Source organism: Mustelus asterias, chromosome 30 (assembly GCF_964213995.1).
Source record: "Mustelus asterias chromosome 30, sMusAst1.hap1.1, whole genome shotgun sequence".
Lineage (NCBI taxonomy): Eukaryota > Metazoa > Chordata > Chondrichthyes > Carcharhiniformes > Triakidae > Mustelus > Mustelus asterias.
In genome coordinates this window covers 3,770,062-3,786,876 of record NC_135830.1, presented here as the reverse complement: position 1 = coordinate 3,786,876, position 16,815 = coordinate 3,770,062, and the positions used below count along the sequence as shown (strand labels likewise).

The following is a 16,815-nucleotide window of genomic DNA, read 5'->3' as shown; positions in this document are numbered from 1 at the left end:
ATGTGCAAGCTCCGCACAGACAGTGACAGAGAATTGAACCTGGGTCCCTGGAGCTGTGAGGCAGCAGTGCTAACCACTGTGCCACCGTGCCGCCCTTAGGGAATTGAACCCAGGTCCCCGCGTGTGTGGGTTGGGTGTTGGGAATCCAGTGTGTGCGGGACAGGCTCTGAGATCGAAAGCCAAAAAAGGAATGGTGTCCCAAGATACGGGGGAAAGGCGTCAGGGTGGGAGGGGCGGACGTTATGAGAATCGCCTGCTTCAGATGGGCCAGCACAATAATAGCGGGCGCATGGCCTCCCTCGAGAGTTCAGCAAGTCAATAACTCCGAAATAAGTTTAAAGTTTATGTTTTGGTGTCACAAGTAGGCTTACATTAACATTGAGTCATAGAGGTTTACAGCATGGAAACAGGCCCTTCGGCCCAACTTGTCCATGCCATCATTTTTTTAAACCACTACGCTAGTCCCAATTGCCTGCATTTGGCCCATATCCCTCTATAACCATCTTACCCATGTAACTGTCTAAATGCTTTTTAAAAGACAGAATTGTACCCGACTCTACTACGACCTCTGGCAGCTTGTTCCAAACATTCACCACCCTCTGCGTAAACAAAATTGCCTCTCTGGACCCTTTTGTATCTCTCCCCTCTCACCTTAAATCTATGCCCTCTAGCTTTGGACTCCCCTACCTTTGGGAAAAGATGTTGACTATCTAGCTGATCTATGCCCCACATTATTTTATAGACATCTCTAAGATCACCCCTGAGCTGCCTATGCGCCAGGGAAAAAAGTCTCAGTCTATCCAGCTTCTCCTTTTAACTCAAACCATCAAGTCCCAGTAGCATCCTAGTTAATCTTTTCTGCACTCTTTCTAGTTTAATATAAATGAAGTTACTGTGAAAATGAAAACTGCAATGAACAAAGAACAAAGAAAATTACAGCACAGGAACAGGCCCTTCAGCTCTCCAAGCCTGCACCGACCATGCTGCCCGTCTGAACTAAAACCCCCTATCCTTCTGGGGACCATATCGCTCTATTCCCATCCTATTCATGTATTTGTCAAGATGCCCCTTAAAAGTCACTATCGTATCCACTTCCACTACCTACCCCGGCAACGAGTTCCAGGCACCCACCTCCCTCTGTGTAAAAAACCTGCCTCATACATCTCCTTTAAACCTTGCCCCTCGCATCTTAAACCTGTCCCCCTAGTAATTGACTCTTCCACCCTGGGAAAAAGCTTCTGACTATTCACTTATTGTGAAAATTCCTTCGTCGCCACACTCGGCGCCTACGGATACACTGAGGGAGAATTTAACATAGCCGATGCACCTAACCAGCAAGTGTTTCGGACTGTGGGAGCAAACCGGAGCACCCGGAGGAAACCCAGGCAGACACGAGGAGAACGTGCAGACTCCACACAGACAGTGACCCAAGTCGGGAATCGAACCTGGGTTCCTAGCGCTGTGAGGCAGCAGTGCTAAGCACTGTGTTACTGTGCCGCCCTTTGGACCGGATTGGCTTGCCAGCAATCACCCCCCTTCCGTTTCTCCCTACTCCCCCTCGAGTCCCCCCTCCAAGTCAAATCTTCAACACAGCACCTGCCTAAACTCAGTGACGCCACAACAGCTGCAGAGCCTCGAGCTCCAGGGACCTTGTGTGTCAGGGCAAGAGCCAGCCCGCAGCTGGATGGAGCTTGCAGGCAAGTTGCTGCCATCAGTGCTTTCTGCAAAAACCAGGAGCAAGAGCAAACATCTTCCCCTATTTCTGAAAAGAGACACCTCCAGTGAAGATGTGACAGCTGTAAATCTGTCAGGCGTTGCTCTCTGTATCCCTCTAGACATACAGAAACCTTCCTGACACTACACCCAGAGTACTGTGCACAGAAACTGTCTCATAGAAACTAGAACAGGAGAAGGCCACTCGGCCCTTCGAGCCTGCTCCGCTATTCATTTTGATCATGACGGCGGCACAGTGGTTAGCACTGCTGCCTCATAGGGCTAGGGATCCGGGTTCAATTCCGACCTCGGATGATCCTCTGTTCGGAGTTTGCAAGTTCTCCCCCTGTCTGCCTGGGTTTCCCCCGGGTGCTCCGGTTTCCTCCCACAGTCCAAAGATGTGTGCGTTAGGTGGATTGGCCATGCTAAATTGCCCTTTAGTGTCTGGGGGCTCAGCAGGGTAAATACGTGTGTTTATGGGGATAGGGCCTGGGGGGGATTGTTGTTAGCGCAGGTTTCATGGGCCGAATGGCCATCTTCTGCACTGTAGGGATTCTATGATTCTATCGTGGCTGATCATCAAATTCAATATCCTGATACCCCCAAGCTCAAATCTGTTCTGGGCAGCAGTGGGATTCGAACCCATGCCTCCGCAGAGAATCGAGCCTTAATCCAGTGCCTTAGACCGCCCGGCCACGCAACCACTTCTCCCTCGAGAAAAGACACAATTGCATCCAGGGCGGCACGGTAGCACAGTGGTTAGGACTGATGCTTCACAGCTCCAGGGACCTGGGTTCGATTCCCAGCTTGGGTCACTGTCTGTGTGGAGTTTGCACATTCTCCTCGTGTCTGCATGGGTTTCCTCCGGGTGCTCCGGTTTCCTCCCACAGTCCAAAGATGTGCGGGTTAGGTTGATTGGCCATGCTAAAATTGCCCCTTAGTGTCCTGGGATGCATAGGTTAGAGGGATTAGCGAGTAAATATGTAGGGATATGGGGGTAGAGCCTGGGTGGGATTGTGGTCGGTGCAGACTCGATGGGCCAAATGGCCTCTTTCTGCACTGTCGGGTTTCTATGATTCTATGAATATAGCTGTTGAGGGTGATCTCACTCATCTAATAGAACATAATACAGCACAGGAACAGGCCCTTAGGCCCACGATGTGCTGATCACGATGCCAAATTAAACTAACCCCCTCTGCCTGCCCATGGTCCACATCCCTCTATTCCTCACACGTGGTTTTAATCCGAGGCGATGGCCCAGTGGTATTATCGCTAGACTATTAATCCAGAAACTCAGCTAATGTCCTGGGGCCCTGGGTTCGAATCCCGCCAAGGCAGATGGTGGAATTTGAATTCAATAAAAAATGTCTGGAATTAAGAATCTACTGATGACCATAAGCGATTGTCAGAAAAACCCATCTGGTTCACTAATGTCCTTTAGGGAAGGAAATCTGCCGTCCTTACCTGGTCTGGTCTACATGTGACTCCAGAACCACAGCAATGTGGTTGACTCTCAACTGCGGTTATTGGATAGGCACATGGAGCACACCAGGATGATAGGGAGTGGGATAGCTTGATCTTGGTTTCAGATAAAGCTCGGCACAACATCGTGGGCCGAAGGGCCTGTTCTGTGCGGTACTGTTCTATGTTCTATGTTCCATGCCCTCTGAAATGGCTGAGCAAGCCTCTCAGTTCAAGGGTGACTAGGGATGGGCAAGACATGCTGGCCAGCCAGCGACACCCATGTCCCACAAATTATTCCAAAAAATGTTCAAGTTTATTTATTAGTGTCACAAGTAGGCTTACAGGAACAGTGCAATGAAGTTACTGTGAAAATCTCCTAGTCACCACACTCCGGCACCTGTTCGGGTACACTGAGGGTCAATTTAGCACGGCCAATGCACCCTAACCAGCACATCTTTCGGACTGTGGGAGGAAACCGGAGCACCCAAAGGAAACCCACGCAGACATGGGTAGAACGTGCAAACTCCACACAGACAGTGACCCAAGCCAGGAATCGAACCTGGGTCCCTGATGCTGTGAGGCAGCAGTGCGAACCACTGTGCCATCATATTCATGTGCTTATCTAAAAGCTCCTTAAACGCCCCTGTCGTATCTGCCTCTACCACCACCCCTGGCAGCACGTTCTAGACACCTACCACTTGCTGTGTAAAAAAACTTGCCCCTCACATCTCCTTTGAACTTTCCCTCTCAATCCTGAGCATTCTTTTTTATTCATTCATGGGACATGGGCATCGCTGGCTGGCCAGCATTTATTGCTCATCCCTAGTTGCCCAAGGGCAGTTGAAAGTCAACCACATTGCTGTGGTTCTGGAGTCACATGTGGACCAGACCAGGTAAGGACGGCAGATTTCCTTCCCTAAAGGGCATTAGTGAACCAGATGGGTTTTTCCGACAATCAACAATGGTTTCATGGTCATCAGTAGATTTTTAATTATTGATTTTCTTTTTATATTGAATTCAAATTCCACCATCTGCCGTGGCGGGATTCGAATCCGGGTCCCCAGAACATTAGCTGAGTTTCTGGATTAATAGCCCAGCGATAATACAACTAGGCCATCGCCTTGGATTAAGTTGATCTTTCCCTACACCCTAGCTATGACTGTAACACTATATTCTGCACTCTCTCGTTTCCTTCTCTATGTATGATATGGTTTTTCTGTATAGCGCGCAAAGAAGAAAAACAAAGAACAGTACAACAGAGGAACAGGCCCTACGACCCTCCATGCCTGCGCTAATCATGATGCCTGCCTGAACTAAAACCGTATGCACTTACAGAGTCCGTATCCTTCCATTCCCATCCTATTCATGTATTTGTCTAGTTGCCCCTTAAATACCGCCATCGTACCTGCTCCCACCACCTCTGCGGACAGTGTGTTCCAAACATTCACCACCCTCTGTGTAAAAAACTTGCCTCACACATCTCCTCTAAACTTTTCCCCACGCACCTTAAACCTGTGTCCCCGAATAGTTGACTTTTCTACCCTAGGAAAGAGCACCTGACTATCCACTCTGTCCATGCCACTCATAATCTTGTAAACCTCAACCTCTGTCATTCCAGTGAGAACAAACCGAGTTTGGCAACATCCTGGTAAACCCCTTCTGTACCCTCCTCAAAGCATCCACATCCTTCTGGTAGTGTGGCGACCAGAATTGAACACAATATTCCAAGTGCGGCCTAACTAAGGTTCTGTACAGCTGCAGCATGACCTGCCAATTTTAAAACTCAATGTCCCAGCCGATGAAGGCAAGCATGCCGTATGCCTTCTTGACTACCTTATCCACCTGCGTTGCCACTTTCAGTGATCGAAGAAAGAAAGAAACAATACTTTTCACTGTATACTAATACATGTAAGAAATCTCACAACACCAGGTTACAGTCCAACAGGTTTATTTCGAACCACAAGCTTTCGGAGCGCTGCTCCTTCCTCAAGTGATTGGAGAGTTGGGTTCACACACAGGCCATATATAGACACAGACACAATTGCAAGATAATGGTTGTAACGCGAGTCTTTTCAGGTAATCGAGTCTTTACAGGTGCAGACAGTGCAGGTGGAGAGAGGGTTAAGCACAGGTTAAAGAGGTGTGAATTGTCTCAAGCCAGGACAGTTAGTAGGATTTTGCAAACCCAGGCCAAATGGTGGGGGTTACATGGAATGTGACATGAACCCAAGATCCCGGTTGAGACTGTCCTCATGTGTGCGGAACTTGGCTATCAATCTCTGCTCAGCGACTCTGCATTGTCATGTGTCTTGAAGGCCGCCTTGGAGAATGCTTATCCGAAGATCGGAGGCTGAATGCTGAAGTGTTCCCCGACAGGAAGGGAACACCCCTGTTCATGTGGGTTCATGCCACACTACATATGTGTGTGTGTGTGTGTGTGTGAGACTGGTGTGTGTGTGAGAGGGAAGGTTTTGTGTGTGAGATTGGTTTCTGTGTGTGTGTGAGAGGGAGGGTTGAGTGTGTGTAACACTGGTGTGTGTGAGAGAGAGAGGGTTTAGTGTGTGTGACCCTGTTTGTGTGTGTGAGAGGTTTAGTGTGTGTGAGACTGGTGTGTCTGTGTGTGAGAGAGGGTTAGTGTGCGTGTGTCTGTGTGTGTGTGTGTGTGAGAGAGAGAGAGGGTTTAGTGTGTGTGAGAGACTGGTGTGTGTGTGTGTGTGAGAAAGCGGGTTTAGTGTGTGTGACCCTGTATGTTTGTGTGTGTGACGGGTGTGTGCGAGAGAGGGTTTAGTGTGAGACTGGTGTATGTGCGTGTGAGCGAGGGTTTAGTGTGTGTGAGACTTGTGTGTGTGTGAGAGAGAGAGTGTTTGGTGTGTGTGTGTATGTGTATGTGTCTGTGCGTGTGAGGGTTTAGTGTGTGTGAGACTGGTGTGTGTGTGAAAGAGAGAGGGCTTAGTGTGTGAGACGCAGGTGTGTGTGTGTCAGACAAAGGATTTAATGTGTGTGACAGTGATGTGTGTTTGTGTTTATGACAGAGTGTTTAGTGTGTTTGAGACTGCTATGTGTGCGTGTGTGTGAGAGAGAGAGGGTTAAGTGTGTGTGTACGTGTGTGTGTGTGAGAGAGAGAGGGTTTATGTATGTGTGTGTGTGTGAGAGAGAGAGAGATAGAGAGAGGGTTTAGTGTGTGTGACACTGGTGTATGTTTGTGTCCATGAGAGAGTGTTTAGCGTGTGCGAGACTGATGTGTGTGTGAGAGAGAGAGTGGGTTTAGTGTGTGTGAGACTGGTGTGTGTGTATGTGAGAGAGGGTTTAGTGTGTGTGAGACACTGTGTGTGTGTGTATTGTGTGTGTGTATGTAGGGTTTAGTGTATATGACACTGCGCGTGTGTTGTGTGTGTGTATGTGTGTGTGTGAGAGAGGTTTAGTGTGTGTGAGACACGCGTGTGTGTGAGAGAGAGAAGGTTTTGTGTGTGTGTGAGGGAGTTTAATGTGTGTGTGAAAGAGGGTTTAATGTGTGTGTGTGTTTGTGTGTGTGTGAGAGAGAGGGTTAAGCGTGTGTGAGCCCGGTGTGTGTGTGTGAGAGAGAGAGGGTTTATGTGTGTATGAGTGAGAGAGAGAGAGGGTTTAGTGTGTGTGCGAGAGAGAGAGGGTTTACTGTGTGTGTGTGAGAGAGAGAGAAGTTTAGTGTGTGTCAGACTTGTGTACCTGTGTGTGTGAGAGAGAGGGTTTAGTGTGTGTGAGATTCGCGTGTGTGTGTGTGAGAGAGAGAGGGTTTAGTGTGTGTGTGTGAGAGAGGGTTTAGTGTGTGTGACACTGGTGTGTGTGAGAGAGAGGGTTTATTGTGTGTGAGACTTGTGTGTATGTGTGAGAGAGAGTGTTTAGTGTGTGTGAGACTGTTGTGTGTGTGTGTCTGTGTGTGTGAGGGTTTAATGTGTGTGAGACTTGTGTGTGTGTGAAAAAGATAGGGTTTAGTTTGTGTGACACAGGTGTGTGAGGGAAGGTTTAGTGTGTGTGACACAGGTGTGTCTGTCAGACAGAGTGTGTTTAATGTGTGTGACTGTGTGTGTGTGTGTGAGAGAGAGGGTTTGGTGTGTGTGACACTGGTTTGTGTCCATGAGAGAATGTTTAGTATGCGTGACACCGATGTGTGTGAGGGTTTAGTGTGTGTGACAATGGTGTGTGTGTGTGTCTATGAGTAGTGTGTGTGAGTAGCATGTGTTAGACTGGTGTGTGTGAGAGAGAGGGTTTAATGTGTGTGACACTGGTGTTTGTGTGTGAGAGAGAGATAGGGTTTGGTGTGTGTGACACTGGTGTGTGTTTGTGTCCATGAGAGAGTGTTTAGTATGTGTGACAGTGGTGGTGTGTGTGCGTGAGAGAGGGTTTAGTGTGTGTGAGACTCGTGTGTGTGTTAAGCGTGTGTGAGCCCGGTTGTGTGTGAGAGAGGGTTTATGTGTGTATCTGTGTGTGAGAGAGAGGGTTTAGTGTGTGTGACACTGGTGTTTGTGTGTGTGTGTGTGAGAGAGAGAGAGGGTTTACTGTGTGTATGTGTGTGTATGAGAGAGAGGTTTAGTGTGTGTCAGACTTGTGTATCTGTGTGGAGAGAGAGAGGGTTAGTGTGTGTGAAACTCGAGTGTGTGTGTGTGAGAGGGTTTAGTGTGTGTGACAGTGTGTGTGTGTGTCTCACACTGGTGTGTGTGACACTGGGTGTGTCTCACACTGGTGTGTGTGGGTGTGTCTCACACTGGTGTGTGTGTGTGTGACACTGATGTGTGTGTGACACATGCGTGTGTGTGTGTGTGACACTGATGTGTGTGTGTGACACTGATGTGTGTGACACTGATGTGTGTGAGTGTGACACTGGTGTGTGTTTGGGTCAATGAGACAGTGTTTAGTATGTGTGAGAGAGTGGGTTTAGTGCGTGTGAAACTGGTATGTGTGTGTGAGAGAGATAGGGTTTAGTGTGTGTGACAATGGTGTGTGTGTGTGTCTATGAGTAGTGTGTGTGAGTAGCACGTGTTAGACTGGTGTGTGTGAGAGAGAGTGGGTTTAGTGTGTGAGAGACTGGTGTGCGTGTGTGAGAGAGAGGGTTTAGTGTGTGTGACACTGCATGTGTGTGTTGTGTGTGTGTATGTAGGGTTTGATGTGTGTGACACTGTGCATGTGTTGTGTGTGTATATGTGTGTGTGTGTGAAAGAGGTTTAGTGTGTGTGAGGCTGGGTGTGTGTGTGTGAAAGAGAGAGGGTTTAGTGTGTGTGACACAGGTGTGTGTGTGAGAGAGAGAGGGTTTAGCGTGTGTGTGTGTGAGAGGGATTTAATATGTGTGTGTGTGTGTGTGTGTGCATGTGAAAGTTTAATGAGTACTCATGTGTGCGGACAGCCTCAACCGGGATCTTGGGTCCATGTCACACTATCTGTAACCCCCACGACTTGCCTGGGCTTGCAAAATCTCACTAACTGTCCTGGCTGGAGACTGTACACATCTCTTTAACCTGTGCTTAACCCTCTCTCCACTCACATTGTCTGCACCTGTAAAGACTTGATTACCTGTAAAGACTAGCATTCCAACCATTATCTTGTAATTGAGTCTGTGTCTATATATACCCTGTTTGTGAAACAAATCCTGCACTCACCTGATGAAGGAGCGGAGCTCCAAAAGCTCGTCCTACCAAATAAACCTGTTGGACTTTAACCTGGTGTTGTGAGACTTCTTACTGTGTGTGTGTCAGACAGAGGGTTTAATGTGTGAAACAGTGATGTGTGTTTGTGTTGATGACGGAGTGTTTAGTGTGTTTGAGACTGCTGTGTCTGTGTGTGTGTGAGAGAGAGAGGGTTTAGTGTGTGTGTGACACATGGTGTGTGTGTGTGTGTGTGTGAGAGAGAGAGAGTGGGTTTAGTGTATGTGAGACTGGTTGTGTGTGTGTGTGTGTGCACGCGTGCGACGGTTTAGTGTGTGTGAGACTGGTGTGTGTGTGAGAGAGAGGGTTTAGTTTGTGTGACACGTGTGTGTGTGTGAGAGAGAGAGTGTATAGTGTCTGAGAGAGTGGTGTTTGTGTCTGAGAGAGAGAGAGGATTTTGGGTGTGTGAGACTTGTATGTGACAGAGGGTTTAGTGTGTGTGAGACGTGTGTGCCTGTGTGTGAGAGAGAGGGTTTAGTGTGTGTGACACTCGTGTGTGTGTGTGTGTGTGTGACTGGTGTGTGTTTGACTGGTGTGTGTGTGAGAGAGATAGATGGTTTAGTGTGTGTGTGAGGGAGGGTTTAGTTTGTGTGAGACTGGTATGTATGTGTGTGAGAGAGAGAGTGTAGTGTGCGTGATGCTGGTGTGTGTGTGTGAAAGAGAGGGTTTAGTGTGTGTGACACTGGTGTGTGTGTGTGTGTGTGTGTGTGAGAGAGAGAGGGTTTAGTGTGTGCGACACTCGTGTGTGTGTGTGTGACTGGTGTGTGTGAGAGAGAGCTAGATGGTTTAGTGTGTGTGTGAGGGAGGGTTTAGTTTGTGAGACTGGTATGTATGTGTGTGTGAGAGAGAGTTTAGTGTGCGTGATGCTGGTGTGTGTGTGTGAAAGAGAGGGTTTAGTGTGTGTGACACTGGTGTGTGTGTGTGAAAGAGAGGGTTTAGTGTGTGTGACACTGGTGTGTGTGTGTGTGAGAGAGGTAGAGGGGTTAGTGTGTGTGACACTGGAGTATGTGTGTGAGAGAGTGGATTTAGTATGTGTGAGACTGGTATGTGTCTGTGTATAGGGTGGGTTTAGTGTGCGTGTGAGAGACTGTGAGCAGGGCAGGCAGGTGGGGTGCGGGGGAATGTGGGGGGTGGGGTGAGATGGTAGGGGGGGAAACATAGAAGATCGGAGCAGGAGGGGGTCATTTGGCCCTTTGAGCCTGCTCCGCCATTCATTACGATCATGGCTGATCGTCCAACGCAATAGCCTAATCCTGCTTTCTCCCCATAACCTTTGATCCCATTCACCCCAAGTGCGATATCCAGCCACCTCCTGAATACATTCAATGTTTTGGCATCAACTACTTCTTGTAGTAATAAATTCCACAGGCTCACCACTCTTTGGGTGAAGCAATGTCTCCTCACCTCTGAACTAAATGGTCTACCCCAAATCCTCAGACTGTGACCCCTGGTTCTGGACTCCCCCACCATCGGGAACACCCTCCCTCCATCTACCCTGTCTACTCCTGTTAGAATTTTATAAGTCTCTATGAGGTTCCCCCCTCATTCGTCTGAACTCCAGCGAAAACAATGCTTCGTTATGCTGGCTGCTTTTCGGAGGCAGCGGGAAGCGTAGACAGAGTCAATGGATGGGGGGCTGGTTTGAGTGATGGACTGGGCTTCGTTCATGACCCTTTGTAGTTTCTTGTGGTCTTGGTCAGAGCAGGAGCCATAGTAAGTTCCAGTTAAAAGCTGACATGGTGGTTAGCACTGCTGCCCCACAGTGCCAGGAACCCGGGTTCGATTCCTGGCTTGGGTCACTGTCTGTGCGGAGTTTGCACGTTCTCCCCGTGTCTGCGTGGGTTTCCTCCGGGTGCTCCGGTTTCCTCCCACAGTCCAAGAGACGTGCTGGTTAGGTGCATTGGCCATAAATTCTGCCTCAGTGTACCCGAACAGGCGCTGTGGATTTGCACCGTAACTTCATTGCAGTGTTAATGTCAGCGATCTCGACACCGATCAATAAACTTTAAAACTTAACTTTAAACATATGCTCTTCTTCACCACAGGAAACATTGTAAGAATATAGGAACAGGCGTAGGCGTAGCTACTTCCCTCGTACCCACTCCACCTTGGCAGTGCCCATCGGGCATAGGGCAGTGCCAAGGGGATGGGGCCGATAGTGGGTGGGAGATCGGGGCCGTCTGGGATAGGGGGTAGGTCGGGGCTGGGCCTGGGAATGGTCGGGGGGGGGGATGCGATTGGGCTGTGGGGGGTTTGGAGGGGCAGCACTGCGGGGGTCCTGGGCTGGACAGCGATCGAGCTGACCTGCAAACGGGAGGCTGACAGTTCGGGGTCACCACACATGCGCAGAGGCTCACTGGTTTCAGCCTCCCAGGTGGGAATAGGCCCTGCCCCCTGAAATCTAATGATATTCACGCTGGTGGCCTCTGCATTGCACAGAGTGTGGGAGATTCTAATGTGAACTCCCACTGAAAAAAGCAGAATGAATTACTCCAGTTTTCCCGCAAATTCAACACTTAGAATTTTTTTTGGAAGAATCACCCCCACCCGCCCCGTATCTGTCCAGATGTCCTTTAAATGTTCTCAATGCATTTGAGTAAGGAAGTTGGGAAGTTATATTGCAGTTGTACAGGGCATTGGTGAGGCCGCATCGAGAATATTCAGTTTTGGTCACCTTGGAAAGATGTTTTTAAACTGGAGAGAGTGCAGAAGAGATTTACAAGAATGTTGCCAGGACTCAAGGAACTGAATTATAGGGAGGTATTGGACATACTAGGACTCTTTTCTTTGGCGCATAGGAGACTGAGGGGTGATTTTATAGAGGTATATAAGATCATGAGAGGCATGGATAGGGTGAATGCACTCAGTCTTTTTTCCAGGGTTGGGGAATCGAGAATCAGAGGGCATATGTTTAAGTTAAGAGGGGAAAGAATTAATGGGAACCTGAGGAGCAGCTTTTTTACACAGAGGGTGGTACGTATGTGGAATGAGCGGCCGGAGGAAGTGGTTGAGGCAGCGACATTGACAACATTTAAAAGGCATTTGGACAGATACATGGATAGGAAAGGTTTAGAGGGAAATGGGCCAAATGCAGGCAAATGGGGTTAACTTAAAGAGAGAGAGACAGAGAGAAAGTGAAACGGATTCAGAGAGAACAAGAGAGAGGTAGACAGAGAGAGACAGAGAGAGTCAGAGAGAGAGATTCTGAGAGAGATAGCGAGAGAGAAAGAGAGAGGTTCAGAGAGAGAGAGAAAAAGGGAGAAAGAGAAAGAGAAAGAGAGACACAAAGAGAGAGAGAAGATAGAGAGAGAAAGAGACACAGAGAGAGAGAAGACAGAGAGAGAAAGAGAGACACAAAGAGAGAGAGACAGAGAGAGAGTGAGACAGAGAGAGAAAGAGAGACAAAGCGAGAGAGAGGCTGAGAGAGAGAGAAAGAGAGATAAAAAGAGAAAGAGAGATACAAAGAGAAAGAGAGAGAGAGACATTTTGGTCGTCATGGACCAGTTTGGGCCAAAGGGCCTGTCTCTGTGCCGTAGATTCTCTGATTCAATGTCCCTGCCTCAACCACTTCCTCCGGCAGCTCATTCCACATACGTACCAGAAATGCTTCTTGAATGTTGTGAGGATTCCCGCCTCTAACACCCTTTCAGGCAGCGGGTTCCAGATTCCCATCACCCTCTGGGTGAGAAAGATTCCCCTCAAAACTCCTCAAAATGTCCTGCTCCTTATAGAATCACAGAAACCCTACAGTGCAGAAAGAGGCCATTCAGCCCATTGAGTCTGCACCGACCACAATCCCACCCAGGCCCTATCCCCTGAGCCACCCACGTTCACCCCGTTAATTCGCCTGACACTAGGGGCAATTTAGCATGACCAATCCCCCTAACCTACACATCTTAGAACTGTGGGAGGAAACCAGAGCACCTGGAGGAAACCCATGCAGGCATGGGGATTATGAGGTGGCACAGTGGCACAGTGGTTCACACTGCAGCCTCACAGTGCCAAGGACCCGGGTTCAGTTCTGGCCTCAGGTCACTGTTTGTGCGGAGTCTGCACGTTCTCCCCATGTCAGCGTGGGTTTGCTCCGGATGCTCCGGTTTCCTCCCACAGTCCAAAGATGTGCGGGTTAGGTTGGCCATGCTAAATTAACCCGGGATTAGCAGGGTAAATATGTGGTGTTATTGGAATAGGGCCTGGGTGGGATTGTGGTTGGTGCAGACTCGATGGGCTGAATGGCCTCCTGCTGCACTGTAAGGATTGTATGATTCTAAACAGCATGAGGTTTGGACTGCGGGAGGAAAGTTTAAGTTTATAAATTTTAAAGTTTACTTATGAGTGGCACAAGTAGGCTTACATTAACACTACAATGAATTCACTGTGAAAATCCCCTAGTTGCCATACTCCAGCGCCTGTTCGGGTACATTGAGGGAGAATTTAGCATGGCCAATGCACCCTAACCAGCACGTCTTTCAGACTGTGGGAGGAAACCAGAGCACCCGGAGGAAACCCATGCAGACACGGGGAGAACGTGCAGACTCCACATAGACAGTGAACCAAGCCGGGAATCAAACCTGGGTCCCTGGTGCTGTGAGGCAGCAGTGCTAACAACTGTGCCACCATGGGTGGTGTCCCTGCCTCCAGTCCGAAAATTTTCGGACTGGAGGCAGGTTGCTAGCGAAGTGCCACAGGGATCAGTGCTGGGTCCTCTGCTCTTTGTGATTTTTATTAATGACTTAGAGGAGGTGGCTGAAGGGTGGATCAGTAAATTTGCTGATGACACCAAAATTGGTGGAGTAGTGGATGAGGTGGAGGGTTGTTGTAGGCTGCAAAGAGACATAGATAGGATGCAAAGCTGGGCTGAAAAATGGCAAATGGAGCTTAACCCTGATAAATGTGAGGTGATTCATTTTGGTAGGACTAATTTAAATGTGGATTACAGGGTCAAAGGTAGGGTTCTGAAGACTGTGGAGGAACAGAGAGATCTTGGGGTCCATAGCCACAGATCTCTAAAGGTTGCCACTCAAGTGGATAGAGCTGTGAAGAAGGCCTATAGTGTGTTAGCTTTTATTAACAGGGGGTTGGAGTTTAAGAGCCGTGGGGTTATGCTGCAACTGTACAGGACCTTGGTGAGACAACATTTGGAATATTGTGTGCAGTTCTGGTCACCTCACTATAAGAAGGATGTGGAAGCGCTGGAAAGAGTGCAGAGGAGATTTACCAGGATGCTGCCTGGTTTGGAGGGTAGGTCTTATGAGGAAAGGTTGAGGGAGCTAGGGCTGTTCTCTCTGGAGCGGAGGAGACTGAGTGGAGACTTAATAGAGGTTTATAAAATGATGAAGGGGATAGATAGAGTGAACGTTCAAAGACTATTACAAGGGGGCATAACTATAGGGTTCATGGTGGGAGATACAGGAAGGGTATCAGAGGTAGGTTCTTTACGCAGAGAGTGGTTGGGGTGTGGAATGGATTGCCTGCAGTGATAGTGGAGTCAGACCCTTTCTGTGAGGGACAGCTCGGTGGATAGGATATTGGTATGTAGATAGGCTGGAAAATTGGGTGGGGATCCTGGATTCAGGATTCAATCCTGGACCGGGGAGCGGCACGGGCTTGGAGGGCCGAAGGGCCTGTTCCTGTGCTGTATTGTTCTTTGTTCTTTAGGAACATTTAAGCGGTTATTGGATAGGCACATGGAGCACACCAGGATGATAGGGAGTGGGATAGCTTGATCTTGGTTTCAGATAAAGCTCGGCACAACATCGTGGGCCGAAGGGCCTGTTCTGTGCTGTATGTTTGTGTGTTATATTATTACATGCTGCACCTGCATACCGACTTTCTGTGATTCATGAACATAGATCCCTCTGCCCATACGTATTTTGAATCTGCTTTTGATTTGACTTGATCGATTTGATTTATTATTGTCACATGTATTAGTGTGCTGTGATTAGTATTGTTTCTTGCGAGCAATATAGACAAAGCATAGCGTTCATAGAGAAGGAAAGGAGACAGTGCAGAATGTAGTGTTACAGTCATAGTTAGGGTGTAGAGAAAGATCAACTTAATGCAAGATAAGTCCATTCAGAAGTCTGACAGCAGCAGGGAAGAAGCTGTTCTTGAGTCGGTTGGTACGTGACCTCAGACTTTTGTATATTGTCCCGATAGAAGAAGGTGGAAGAGAGAATGTCTGGGGTACGTGGGGTCCTTAATTATGCTGGCTGCTTTGCCGAGGCAGCGGGAAGTGTAGACAGAGTCAATGGATGGGAAGCTGCTTTCCGTGATAGATTGGGCTACATTCATGATCTTCTGTAATTTCTTGCAGTCTTGGGCAGAGCGGGAGCCAGACCAAGCTATGATACAACCAGAAAGAATGCTTTCAATGGTGCATCTGTAAAAGTTGGTGTGAGTCGTAGCGGACATGCCAAATTTCCTTCGTCTTCTGAGAAAGTAGAGGCATTGGTGGGCTTTCTTAACTATAGTGTCGGCATGGGGGGACTTTCCATTTAGATAAATGGAAAGGGGCGAATGGGATCAAAGGTTATGGGAAAAAAGCAGGATTAGGCTATTGAGTTGGATGATCAGCCATGATCATGATGAATGGCGCAGCAGGCTCGAAGGGCCGAATGGCCTCCTCTTGTTTCTAATTTTATGTTTCTATGGAATAATTTGCCTTTCTCTTTTTCTCTCCCAAATTGGATAACTTCACACTTACATGTGTGATAGCAAAAGCTGGGTGATTACAGGGCAGAATACTTCACCGAGGCTGCCGTGCAGGACATCATCCGGGAATTCCGGGAAGAGCTGGTGGGAATCGACCGCGCGATCCGGGAACGGAACCAGAGCCTGGATCTGAAATATGAGTACCTGCGTCCCGCCAACATCGAGAACAGTATCACCATCTGATGGGCAGAGTGGCCTTGCCCGTGTGATGCACGATTAAATCACTTGGGAGGCTAGATTGTACCCGGGAAATAAAGGCTTTTATTACTAACAAGAATGGAGCATACTATATACAATACAATCCCAGACTAAAGGGTCTCCAGGCAGTGCAGTGACCTTTATACCTCCCCAGGTAGGCGGAGCCAACTGGAGTGTACCACAGAACAATATCAACAGGTAGAACAGCCCAACCCTAACCCCAACAGTGACAACAGTAACATATCTACAAACACCCATAGTGCTGACCATCCATGGCTCAGCACTCATAGTGGTAACCAACTATGGTTCACCACACTGTGGGCCGGCGATGATGGGCGTGGGAATGCCCCTCCCCCCCTGTACCTCTCATGCTTAACCGGGGGAATCTGGGACAATTATTTGCTGAGATGAAAGGGGGTGCGGGGTTGAGGGGGTTGTAGTCTGAGTGGTTGGGAAGGTGACTGGGTCTAAATAAATATTTGCTTTTTCTGGTGGCGGAGTTCTGCATCAAATCAGAAACTCCAGGGTACGTTATATCTGGGGCGGAATTCTCCGACTGCGCTGGTCTAAAAGCTGGAAATTAACGCCTGACTGTCAGCGGTGTTTCAACCCGCCCACTAAAATTCCAGTGGCAGGCGGGATGGAAGAATCCTGGCCCTAGCACTATACAGACCTGTGTGTTTCAACCTCTGTCGCGAATAAAGACGCAAAGTCAACTTTAACACTTCAACACAATTTCCTTTATTCTGTAGCTGCTAAACAACATTAAAACCTACAATGCATAAAGAAAATACTCACTATCTGTTATTTAACTGAACTTAAGGTTGATTTCGACTTGCGATTAAAACCTGGCCAGGATTTTGTTGCTACGTGAAATCAGTCCTTTGTTCTTCCAGATGTTGTCTCTCCTCGTGAACTTGGTCTCCAGATTCTTCGATGTGGAGATGCCGGCGTTGGACTGGGGTGGGCACGGTAAGGAGTCTCACAACACCAGGTTAAAGTTCAACAGGGTTATTTGGTTTCCTCGAGCTTTTGGAGCGCTGCCTCTTCATTA

At 48.4% G+C, this 16,815-nt stretch overlaps 1 protein-coding gene across 2 annotated transcripts in view; it reads left to right on the top strand.

Annotated features, from left to right (window-relative positions):
* The window catches only part of LOC144480970 (uncharacterized), a 40,934-nt gene extending 24,389 nt beyond the window's left edge, over window positions 1-16,545 (top strand). The window contains exon 3 of one of the 2 annotated variants that reach the window (XM_078200598.1): window positions 15,567-16,545. The gene's annotated coding sequence lies outside the window, so the exon portion shown is untranslated. The remainder of the gene's footprint in view (window positions 1-15,566) is intronic. The other variant, XM_078200597.1, reaches the window with a different exon arrangement.
* The last annotated feature ends 270 nt before the right edge of the window (window positions 16,546-16,815 follow it).